Source organism: Leptopilina heterotoma, unplaced genomic scaffold, assembly GCF_015476425.1.
Source record: "Leptopilina heterotoma isolate Lh14 unplaced genomic scaffold, ASM1547642v1 Lhet_302, whole genome shotgun sequence".
Taxonomy (NCBI): domain Eukaryota; kingdom Metazoa; phylum Arthropoda; class Insecta; order Hymenoptera; family Figitidae; genus Leptopilina; species Leptopilina heterotoma.
Genome location: NW_025111005.1, coordinates 340,692 through 351,526, shown reverse-complemented (window position 1 = coordinate 351,526; position 10,835 = coordinate 340,692). Strand labels below are relative to the sequence as shown.

General features: G+C 27.9%; 1 protein-coding gene across 2 annotated transcripts in view; it reads right to left on the bottom strand.

The window, feature by feature from the left end:
* The window catches only part of LOC122504517 (sorting nexin-27), a 367,585-nt gene that overhangs the window by 115,791 nt on the left and 240,959 nt on the right, over positions 1-10,835 (bottom strand). The window lies entirely within an intron of this gene.

Here is a 10,835-nt window from a genome sequence, read left to right as displayed (position 1 = left end):
TCTTTTTTTCATACTTCAGTAAGTATTTAACCCCTTGGCAGTCGATGACGTGTATACACGTCATGGTGCAGGTGGGCTCAAACTGTCGATGACGTGTATAGACGCAAGCAGATTTTTGGCTACAAAAACACACAGATTTGTTCACAAATTGATACTCTGGGGTTTTCGGGGTCGCTGATTACGAATCCGTTTTCAGATTTTAAAAATTCAAAATGGCGGATCCAATATGGCGGACGACATTTTCAAAAATTCATCGGAATCACTTGAAACTTGTTACTCAGGGGTTTTAGGGGTCGCTGATTACGAATCCGATATCAGATTTTGAAAATTCAAAATGACGGATCCAATATGGCGGACATTTTCAAAAATTCATCGGACTCACTTGAAACTTGTTACTCAGGGGTTTTCAGGGTCGCTGATTACAAATCTGATATCAGATTTTGAAAATTCAAAATGGCAGATCCAATATGGCGGACGGCATTTTCTAAAATTCATCGGATTCACTTGAAACTTTTTACTCGGGGGATTTCAGGGTCGCTGATTACGAATCCGATTTCAGATTTTAAAAATTCAAAATGGCGGATCCAATATAGCGGACGACATTTTCAAAAACTCGTCCTATTCATTTAAAACTCGTTACTCGGGGGTTTTTAGGATCGCTGATTAGGAATCCAATTTCAGATTTTAAAAATTCAAAATGGCGGATGCAATATAGCGTACGACATTTTTAAAAACTCGTCCGATTCATTTAAAACTCGTCACTCTGCGGTTTTTGGGGTCGCTGATTACGAATCTAGCATCAAATTTTTAAAATACAATGTGGCGGTCCGAATATGCTTGGCGCCATTTTAAAAAATTTATTAGATTTACTTAAAAGTTGTTACTTGGGATTTATTGATGTCGTAGATTAAAAATGTAATATCGGTATTGAAATTGTGGATCCAATATAAGAACAAACAAAAAAATATTAAAAAAACAAAATAAATAAAGGAGTGTAAAATCCGACCGCATATCTCCAGTTGGTAAACTCTGGGGTCGTAAGTAACGTAGTATACTTAACAGCTCACTGCGGGGGAAAATTTTGTATTTATTATAGTTTCAAAAGTTTTTCGTAATCAGCGAAAACCCTCTAGTAACGAGTTTCAAATGAATCCGATGAATTTTATAAAATCTCATTCGCCATATTGGATCCGCTATTTTGAATTTTCAAAATTTGAAATCGGATTCGTAATCATCGACCCCGAAAACCCCCGAGTAAAAAGTTTCAAGTGAATCCGATGAATTTTAGAAACTGGTGTCCGCCATATTGGATCCGCCATTTTGAATTTTCAAAATCTGATATCGGATTCGTAATCAGCGACCCCGAAAACCCGTGAGTAACAAGTTTCAAGTGAATTCAGTCAATTTTTAATTTTCAAGTCCGCCATATTGGATCTGCCATTTTGAATTTTCAAAATCTGATTTCTGATTCGTAATCAGTGACTTCAAATACAATAGTATGCTCGATTGCGCAAATTTTAGTGTTCTAAAAAGTTATCGACATTTTGAGTCCATTTATGATATTTTGTTGTTGACTGCGAAGGGGTTAATAAACCTTCCACAAAGAAATCCATTTTATTTTCTATTCCATTTTTCATTTTCTGAAAACAAATCATTAAAGATATAGGTCTCTTTTTCTGCCTCTAGAAAAGTTGCCAAATTTTTTATGATTCATGTTTTTGGCATTAAACAAAATAAAAAATAAAACGTTAATCTTTTAAACATGAAAATAACTTTATCTAAAGTTTAAAAGCAAAAATTAACAATTGTGACAAACATAAAACAAAACAAAAATTTGAACGAAGAATAAAAATTTTGCCTGGTTCAATAAACCATTTTTAAATTATGTTAATATGTCAAAACGAAAGTCAATTTACTTATAATTAATTATTTTTATCGAACAAAATTTAATCTGTAACTTTAAATAAGATTTACTTCACTCATTTCATAAAGTATGCACAATATTGAAACGAGAAGGAAAGTAACAAGGTGTTAATTTCCTCCTCGTTCTCTTTTTCAACAAAAAAGTTAAAATTACAGAAAAGTATTACACGTAATTTAAAAATACACTATTACAACTTAAAGACAGATAACTAAGCTACAAAAAGACGAAAAGCACATTTTATAAAACTGTGTAATTAAAAAATATGAGGTTTCGAAAATTTAAACGAAAACTATAACTTTTGACGTATTTTTGTTACGTTATATCACTAGCGAACCTAACCTAACCGGAAATGCTCTTGCACACTATGGAGAAGTTGTAGTCTAAAAAAAATTACAACTTTGTACATCGGCTAATTTGTTTAAGGTGTTTAGTTTCAGGAGGCTAGTCAAAAGTAAATTTTTTTTTTCTAAAAGTTCAAAAAAGAAATAAATATCATGATATAAAATAAAAAATGACATTTTTAAATATTATTCTTTAAGTTACGATGTATAAATTTGTAAATAATAGAAAATTAAATAAAAAATAGTAATGTTTTGAAGAACGTTGTGTTTTGTAGTTAGAGACGTGGCAACAATGCAGTCACTGCATGTTCGCAGGTACAGCTGATGCTAATTTGTAAACTTGATTTTATTTTCGTAAAGGTGATAGAGGAAGACTCTCCGCGAGGAGCGGCCCTCTCCGTTTTTGCAATAATTTTGCAAAGAAATTATTTTATTAACGATTGAAAGTGGAGTAATTTGAGATTAATACATTTTCTTAGTTCAAGTCGCGACCACTGACACATAGATCCACTTGTCTGTGTGCTCGCCGCCATATTGTCTCTCACTTTCGACAAAAATCTAACTTTTCTAATTTCGTTTTACAATATTTATTTCAAAAATTACTTGCAATTTTCGAGAATATTCTTTATCATCATGAATTCCCCTAATTATCATGATAAATCAAAATCGGAACTAAATATCTCTAATTATTTAGGAGTGAGACGACACACGGGAAAACACTTTTGGGAGGCGATTTTTCCCGGATGCCCTTAAATAATTTAAAATAATATTTATTTAATAATGACAGTAATAATAATAATAATAATTTAATTTGAAATTAAAATTTTATTTTTCCAGGTAATATCAATTTAGTATTTAATTTATACGTAGTTTACTTCCAATTAAAAGAAAAGTTCATGAATTGTTTCAAAAAAGTAAATAAGTAAATAAATATTACGAAAATTTATTCATTAATTTTTTTGGACAAAGATGAATAAAGCAAATTTCCTAAATACTTGAATTGGTTTGAATTTTCGCGCTACTCTATTTTCTCCGCGGCAGTTGCGACGTTGCCACATTCTCTATGTCAAACGAAATGACAAAAAATTTTTATTTAACTATAATTTTTGGAATTAAAATACTCTGTAACTAAACGATAAATTGTACAGTGTTTTAAGTATTCTGATCTTTGAATATTAAATTAGTTTTGTTTTAATTTTGAGATGAATCTTTATTGTGCATCAAAAGTTATAAAGTGATATATATCAAATAGTCAGTTTTTCGTTCGCGGCGTCCATTAGATCAATGCAAACATTGAGAAAAATACTAAATTTTGGACGACAATATCTCGAGAACCTTACAATAAAAAAATCTCAGATTCAACAATAATGTGCATTAATATGTTAATTCATTTTTTTGAAGTTTTCAAGTAATTCTCTATTATCATTGATTTTGAACTAACCACCTTAAAAGATATAAGCGTCGTTACTTTCCTCCTCTGTCACTTTCCTCCTCGGTTTCTTTTAAAGAAAATTTGCCTTAAATAAATAAAAGAGTGATTTCTATTGTTTTCAAAGAGCGACATATGGGCGTGGATTCGTTCAGAAAAGTAGTAGGGGAGACTAGGTGCGGTTGTTACAATTTTGATAAAAACAGTTACTGTGATTAGAGTTTAACTCCAATTTGTTTGGTCAAACGATTAAATCAAAGCTATATTATCTAGTTTAAAAAGGCCATGATTGATATCTATAAATGTCGGTTGTTACAATACCAAGAATCATCTATAACATTTCTAAATTAAAGACAAATAATTTCTTATAACAACTTTTATTAATCCTTAATAATAAAATCAGATGTCTGTCTGTACATTGCTTAAAACTTCAAAATGTTAACATGATTAGTTATAATGGACATCAGTTTATAAATTTACAGATTTAAAAAATATTTATTAGAATGGGAGATATTCAATTTTTTCAAAAAATCGAAAATTTCAAAATTTTTTATTTTTTCATGGATTGCTTTTAAAGTTTCTATACTTGAGTATTACATGTTATTTAGTCACATTTTAGCATAATTGTGCAAAAAATAAAGTCTTATAACTAATATGTACGTATAAAATTTTTTTCAAAAAAACGAAAATTTCAAAATTTTACATTTTTTCATGGATTGCTTTTAAACTTTCTATATTTAAGTATTACATGTTATTTGGTCACATTTTTGCATAATTTTGCAAAAAATACTATATTACAACTAAGATGTAAATATAAAAGTATTTTCAAAAACTTCAAAAAATGGAAAATTTCCAAATTTCACATTTTTTAATGGATAGCTTTTAAACTTTCTAAATTTGAATATTATGTGTTATTTAGTCAGATTTTAGCATAATTTTGCAAAAAATACTATTCTATAAGTAAATATAAAAATATTTTCAATATCAAAAAATCGATACTAATTACTATGAAGTTTAATTCAGTAGTATTTTTGGAGTCTCTGATTAATATTTTGACGTCCAAATAATATAATTCAGAATTGTTTATTAAATTAATTTAATATTTTCAAGAACTTCAGAAATATTGAAAATGCAAATTTTTTATGATTAAAATGATATTGCAGGATGTCAAGAATTGTAAGTCACCTGTGATACAATACAAGCATATTATATGCCACTAGGCAAAAACTTATATGTTAAAACGTTTTTTTATTTTTACTCTAGATTTAACTTTTAGAGATGTTTTGAGCAATGTAAAGACAAAAGTTAATACGGTGTCTATTTTGTTTAACAAAATTTCCTGCTTTGTCCAAATTTTTCACGGTTTATCTTTTTTTTGTTAAATTTAAATTTACTTGATTTTATCCATAAATAAATCTACAAATGGCTATAAAAATTTACTTATTTTACGAAAATACTCTTTCTTAAGTCCATATAAATATAGATTATATTACTAGCTGTCGTACCCGTCTACGACAGTTTTCTGTTTCTACTAATACATTTAACAGGGTATCTACCAAACGGGAAAAACTGGAAAAAGTTGGGAATTTTCCAATCAAATTAAGAAAAAGTTTCATTATATTAATTCGCTTTTAAAAAATTGCTTTTTACTTTAATTTTTATTGATGTATAATATTTATGAAAACAGACCCGGGTCAAAATTTAAGCCCTACTTTCAGAAATATAGGTCTTATGTTAGGTTTTAGCAGTCGTAACGTTTGCGATACAATTAGATCCAATTAGACTCTACTATAACTCCAAAAACTGGGTGAAAAATTTGATAAATTTTTAAAACATTAATTAAAATACTACAATTTGACAAATATTGTTCGCTGCATTTAAATTGGTTAAAATAACTAATTTGATAATAAAAAGTCAATCACTGATTCAAATAGTAATATTTTCCTACTAAAATAGCTAATAGTGACTAATTATTATTTCTTTCGGGTTAAATTAAATTCCCGAGCTATTTCCTGATTTTTCAGATTGGTAGACATATTGTTAAATGTATTGGTAGAAACTAAAACCAATCGAAGACGGGTACGACAGCTAATTATTCATAATTTTTGACTCAACGTAATACTACGTGATAGTTCCATAGAGATGGCAGCATTAATATTGTTTTGAAATTAAAGAAACTTAAAAAAGTTTTTTTTCATTAATTTTGAAGACGAATTTAGAAAAAGCATGAGATTTTTCATAAAAAATAAGTGTGATTACATTATTGATAAATATTTTACAATTCAAATGAATCTGCTAAATTTTGGAAAAAATATCCGTTCTCATTATCACTTGTAAAAACTGCACAACAGGTACATTTTTTGCAATAAAACACTTTATTAAAAAAGAATACACTAAATGTGGACAACCAAGACAGTTTTTGAAAACTTAATCCTCATAGAATTTATATTAAAAAAATTTACTTTGTTAAGTATAAAGGTCTATTAATTATTTAAAAAATATCAGACAGAGAAATATTTACTTTTGGCCTCTAAAAACCAATGTGCCTATTGTGTTACTTGTAAAGCTTGCATATAATTTTTAAACATATCGCAGTAAGTTCGTACATAAAAACTAAACATTTTTCTCTTTGGAACCCCATCTCTATAACTAACTGTTTCTCAGATATTCCATTTGTAACAACTGCACAGCGTAACAACCGCACCTAGCCTCCCCTATATTAAGCAACAAGGAGACAAAGGCAGCCATTTCTTTTCGGTGATCTTTGTGACACGAGTGGAGGTCGAGGGCGCACAGTGGGACCAAACTGCAATTTACTGTTCATAATAGTCTAGAGCCTTCATTTTTTAACCGATTTTACTGAACTTTGTTTTAAATAAAAGATTATTAAATTTAAAAGAGATTTGTCGAGGCCGAATTTTAAATTTTAATTTGTTTATATTTTTCTTTTTATTGAAAAGTTTAACAAAAGCATCTATTTTTAAATAAAAGTTATTTCCAGCCTCTATAATCGAATGGCACGTGCTAAAACTTTTTAGAAACACACCTAGAGTACTCTGTAAATTGTAAAAAATTTGTGCAGGTAAATATTCGAATGTTATAAACAATTTATATTAACAAACAATTAAGTTTCCAACAAAGTTGACAAAAGCTTTGATAGATTTTGATGAAAGTGTATACACTTAAGGGTTTTTGGGGTCGCTGATTACGAATAAAATGTTGGTTTTTCAAAATTCAAAATGGCGGATTCAATATGGCGGATGCTTTTTTTAAAAATCGATTCAATTTGGCTATAAATCGTTACTCGGGAGTCTTTGGGGTCGCTGATTACGAATCCAATGTTGGTTTTTCAATATTCAAAATGGCGGATCTAATATGGCGGATGCTTTTTTTAATTTGATTCAATTTGGCTAAAAATCGTTATTCGGGGGTTTTTGGGGTCACTTATTACGAATCTATAATTAGTTTTTTAACATTTTTAATGAACGATATAATGTGTAAGGCGCTTTTCTAAAAAATTAATTAGATGTACTTGAAACTTGTTACTCGGAGAGGTTTTTTGGGTTTTTTAAGTATAATTAATATTTTTAGTATATCAAAATCTTTTACATTATTAATTCACAAATGTAATAAGCTCTTATAATGAAAAACGAGTTCTCACTTATAGGTGAAAAAGCTTCAAGCCATCTCGCAACAGAGATGAAAAGCTCATACTTTAACCGCGAAATTGTAATCACTATTAGACTAACAATCTGTGCTAAAAATCCTTACACTATGCAGAATTATTTAAAAAAATTTAAATTATACGATGATGTTAAAAAATTGTTAAAAGCAATAATATTTTTTTAATTTGCTCAAAAATTTATTATATATTGTTGGATTTAAACATACTTTAAAGTGTACAAATTACTCACAATTTGTAAAAAATTATTACTTTTTTGAATTATTCAGTATCAAAATAAGTATAAATGAATAAAATTGTCAAAACAAGACTATAAAAGTATTCAGTAAATTTTATAACCTTTATTTAAAAACGTATATAAAATCAATTTAAAAATTAACGTATAAAACATAATTTAAATTTGATTTTTATCATATTATGAACGCCATTTTGTATTCTTAAAAATCTGACGTCATATTTGTAATAAGAGACCCCAAAAAACCCCGAGTAACGATTTTTAGACAAATTGAATTGATTTTAAAAAAAGCATCCGCCATATTGGATCCGCCACTTTGAATATTGAAAAACCAACATCGGATTCGTAATCAGCGACCTCAAAAACCCCCGAGTAACGTTTTTAGCCAAATTGCATCGATTTAAAAAAAGCATCCGCCATTTTGAATATTGAAAAACCAACATCAGATTCGTAATCAGCAACCCCATAGACCCCCAAGTAACGATTTTTAGCCAAATTGAATCGATTTTTAAAAAAAGCATCCGCCATATTGGATCCGACATTTTGAATTTTGAAAAACCAACATTGGATTCGTAATTAGCGACCCCAAAATACCTTAAGTATACAATTTCATTAAAATCTATCAAAGCTTTTGTCAACATTAACACTTTGTTGGAAACTTAATTGTTTGTTAATATAAATTGTTTATAACATTCGAATATTTACCTGCACAAATTTTATACAATTTACAGAGTACTCTAGGTGTGTTTCTAAAAAGTTTTTAGCACGTACCATTCGATTATAGAGGCTGGAGATAACTTTTTTTTAAAAATAGATGCTTTTGTTAAACTTTGCAATAAAAAAATAAATATAAACAAATTAAAATTTAAAATTCGGCATCGACAAATCTCTTCCAAATTTAATAATCTTTTACTTAAAACAAAGTTTAGTAAAATCGGTTAAAAAATGAAGGCTCCAGAATATTATGAACAGTAAATTGCAGTTTGGTCCCACTGTAGGGCGCCCCGAGACCTCCACTAGTATCACAAAAATCATCGTAAAGAAATTGGGTTGCCTTTATTTCCGTGTTACTTACGATACTTTTTATTCCAAAGGCATAAAAGTGTCGATTTTACATTGAAAAAAAAATTTGACAGATTGTGCTTTTTACTCAGGCAACTTTTGCCTAAGAACAAAAGCAATACACGCAAAGAAATTGTTTCTTTCAAAAAAAGCAATTTTTTCCTTTTTTAAAGGCAAAAATTTTAACTAAGGCAATTTTTACCTTTTTTAATGTCAAAAATTGCTTTTTTCTAAAGAAACAATTGCTTTATGTGTATTTCTTTTGTTCTTAGGCAAAAATTGCCTAAGTAAAAAGCACATTCTGTCGAATTTTTTTTCAGTGCAGATAGCAGACGAAAGGGAGGAAAAGTCATGCAATTGTTCGACTTGTATGAAAATGGTGTTGGGTCAAAATAAGTGAAACCGGCCACTTGAAAAATTTTTGTCCCCGAATTTAAAGTTATCTATGGTTTTTAATAGATATATGAGTAAACTTTTACCCGCTAAAATATTTTTCAAAAATTTTATTTATTTTGAAAGTTATCAGGTGTTAAACTTTTAGGTTACTTTTTATTCTTTTCATTATTACTCCGAAACGAATGAAGATAATTTCAATTTTTTTTTTTTGGAAATTAAAGCTAAAAGTCTGTAGTTTAAAGTGCAACTGAAAAAATTGCTGTATAATAAAAATTTCTAATTGTTATTAACAATTATTTTAAACAATTGCGATTTAAAGTATGTTCTCAATGTCGGAAAAAAATCAAACTATACTCATGTGATGCGCAAAACTCTAACGAGTAAATTAAAAAAAAAAAAGTGAGTAACCTCTAAAATTACAGAAGTTATGCATATTTTTCTGACGACGCGCGGGAATTAACTGATTCGCAAACTCTCGAGCGCGCGGGAATACGCCCGCGCCCGCTCCCGCCGCACTGCTCACACTTGTGTTTTCAAACAATTTATGTTTACAGAGAAGGAGAAGTAATTAAAATATTATTTTCTTACTGAATAGTTTATTAATATTTTTACTTTTGGAGTAATTATATACATAAAAACCATTTTGTATGTACTCATAAACTGCTTTGCAGTTTTTATGCTTTGATAAAAAACTTTTTTCGTGGGTCTGATATTCTTGAATCGTACAAAAATCGAAATCGATATTGTTTGTGTAGAATTTAATCAAAAAATTTTTTAAATAATTGGATTTCTAAATAAAATAATTAAATCATTTGTCACTTCTCCAAAATTCAATTTTTATTAGTGTTTTAACTAAAATTTCTTCTATAAATTCGCTATTTTTAATAATTTATTATTTCTTAAAATTGTATTCCCATAAAGAATTTTATTAACAAATTTTTAAATAATTGAATTCTTTGAACGAGTTTTAATAAAATGTTTAAGAATAATTACATTTTTCGAGGAATTCGATTATAATTGTACACGGAGAAAAATATAAAGTAACTTTTACTACTTTTATAGTAAAACATTTCTGATAACTTTTACTACTTTCGGAATAAATTTACTCCGAAAGTAGTAAAAATTATTTGACTAATTTTTAGTAGTTTTCATGGACGACTTTTCCCCTTTTCAATTAGTAGAATATTACTAATTCTTAGTAAAATTTTACTAATGTTTTAGTAGAAATTCACTAATTAAAAGTCACTCATTTCACTAAATGAATTAGTAAAACTGTTTTATCGACTATTAATAAAACAGTTCTACTAATTGTTAGTAGAAATCTACTAATCAATTAGTAAAATTCACTATTTGTTAGTAATATATTACTAAATCATTTGGTGCACGACTTTTCGCCATTTCATTAGTAACTTTCTACTAATTCAGATTTAGAGAGTGCGTTTACAATTTTCATAAATAGATGAACTTACAAATGATTGCAAAAATTCAATTATGATAAAAACTTTTTTTTAAATTATCGTCAACATTTCAATAAACTTTATAAATAATAAAATTCTTCTCCGAATATAAGTTATTTTCAGAAGTTTTCCTCAATTCAATGATTTTCAAAATCTACTATTTTAATAAAATTTTCTAAGAGAATTCAATTATATTAAAAAATAATTTTAATACCTACAATTCCAGGCAAAAATTTAATTATTATTTATTATTAAGAAATAATAAATTATTAAAAATAGCGGATTTATAGAAGAAATTTCAGTTAAAAC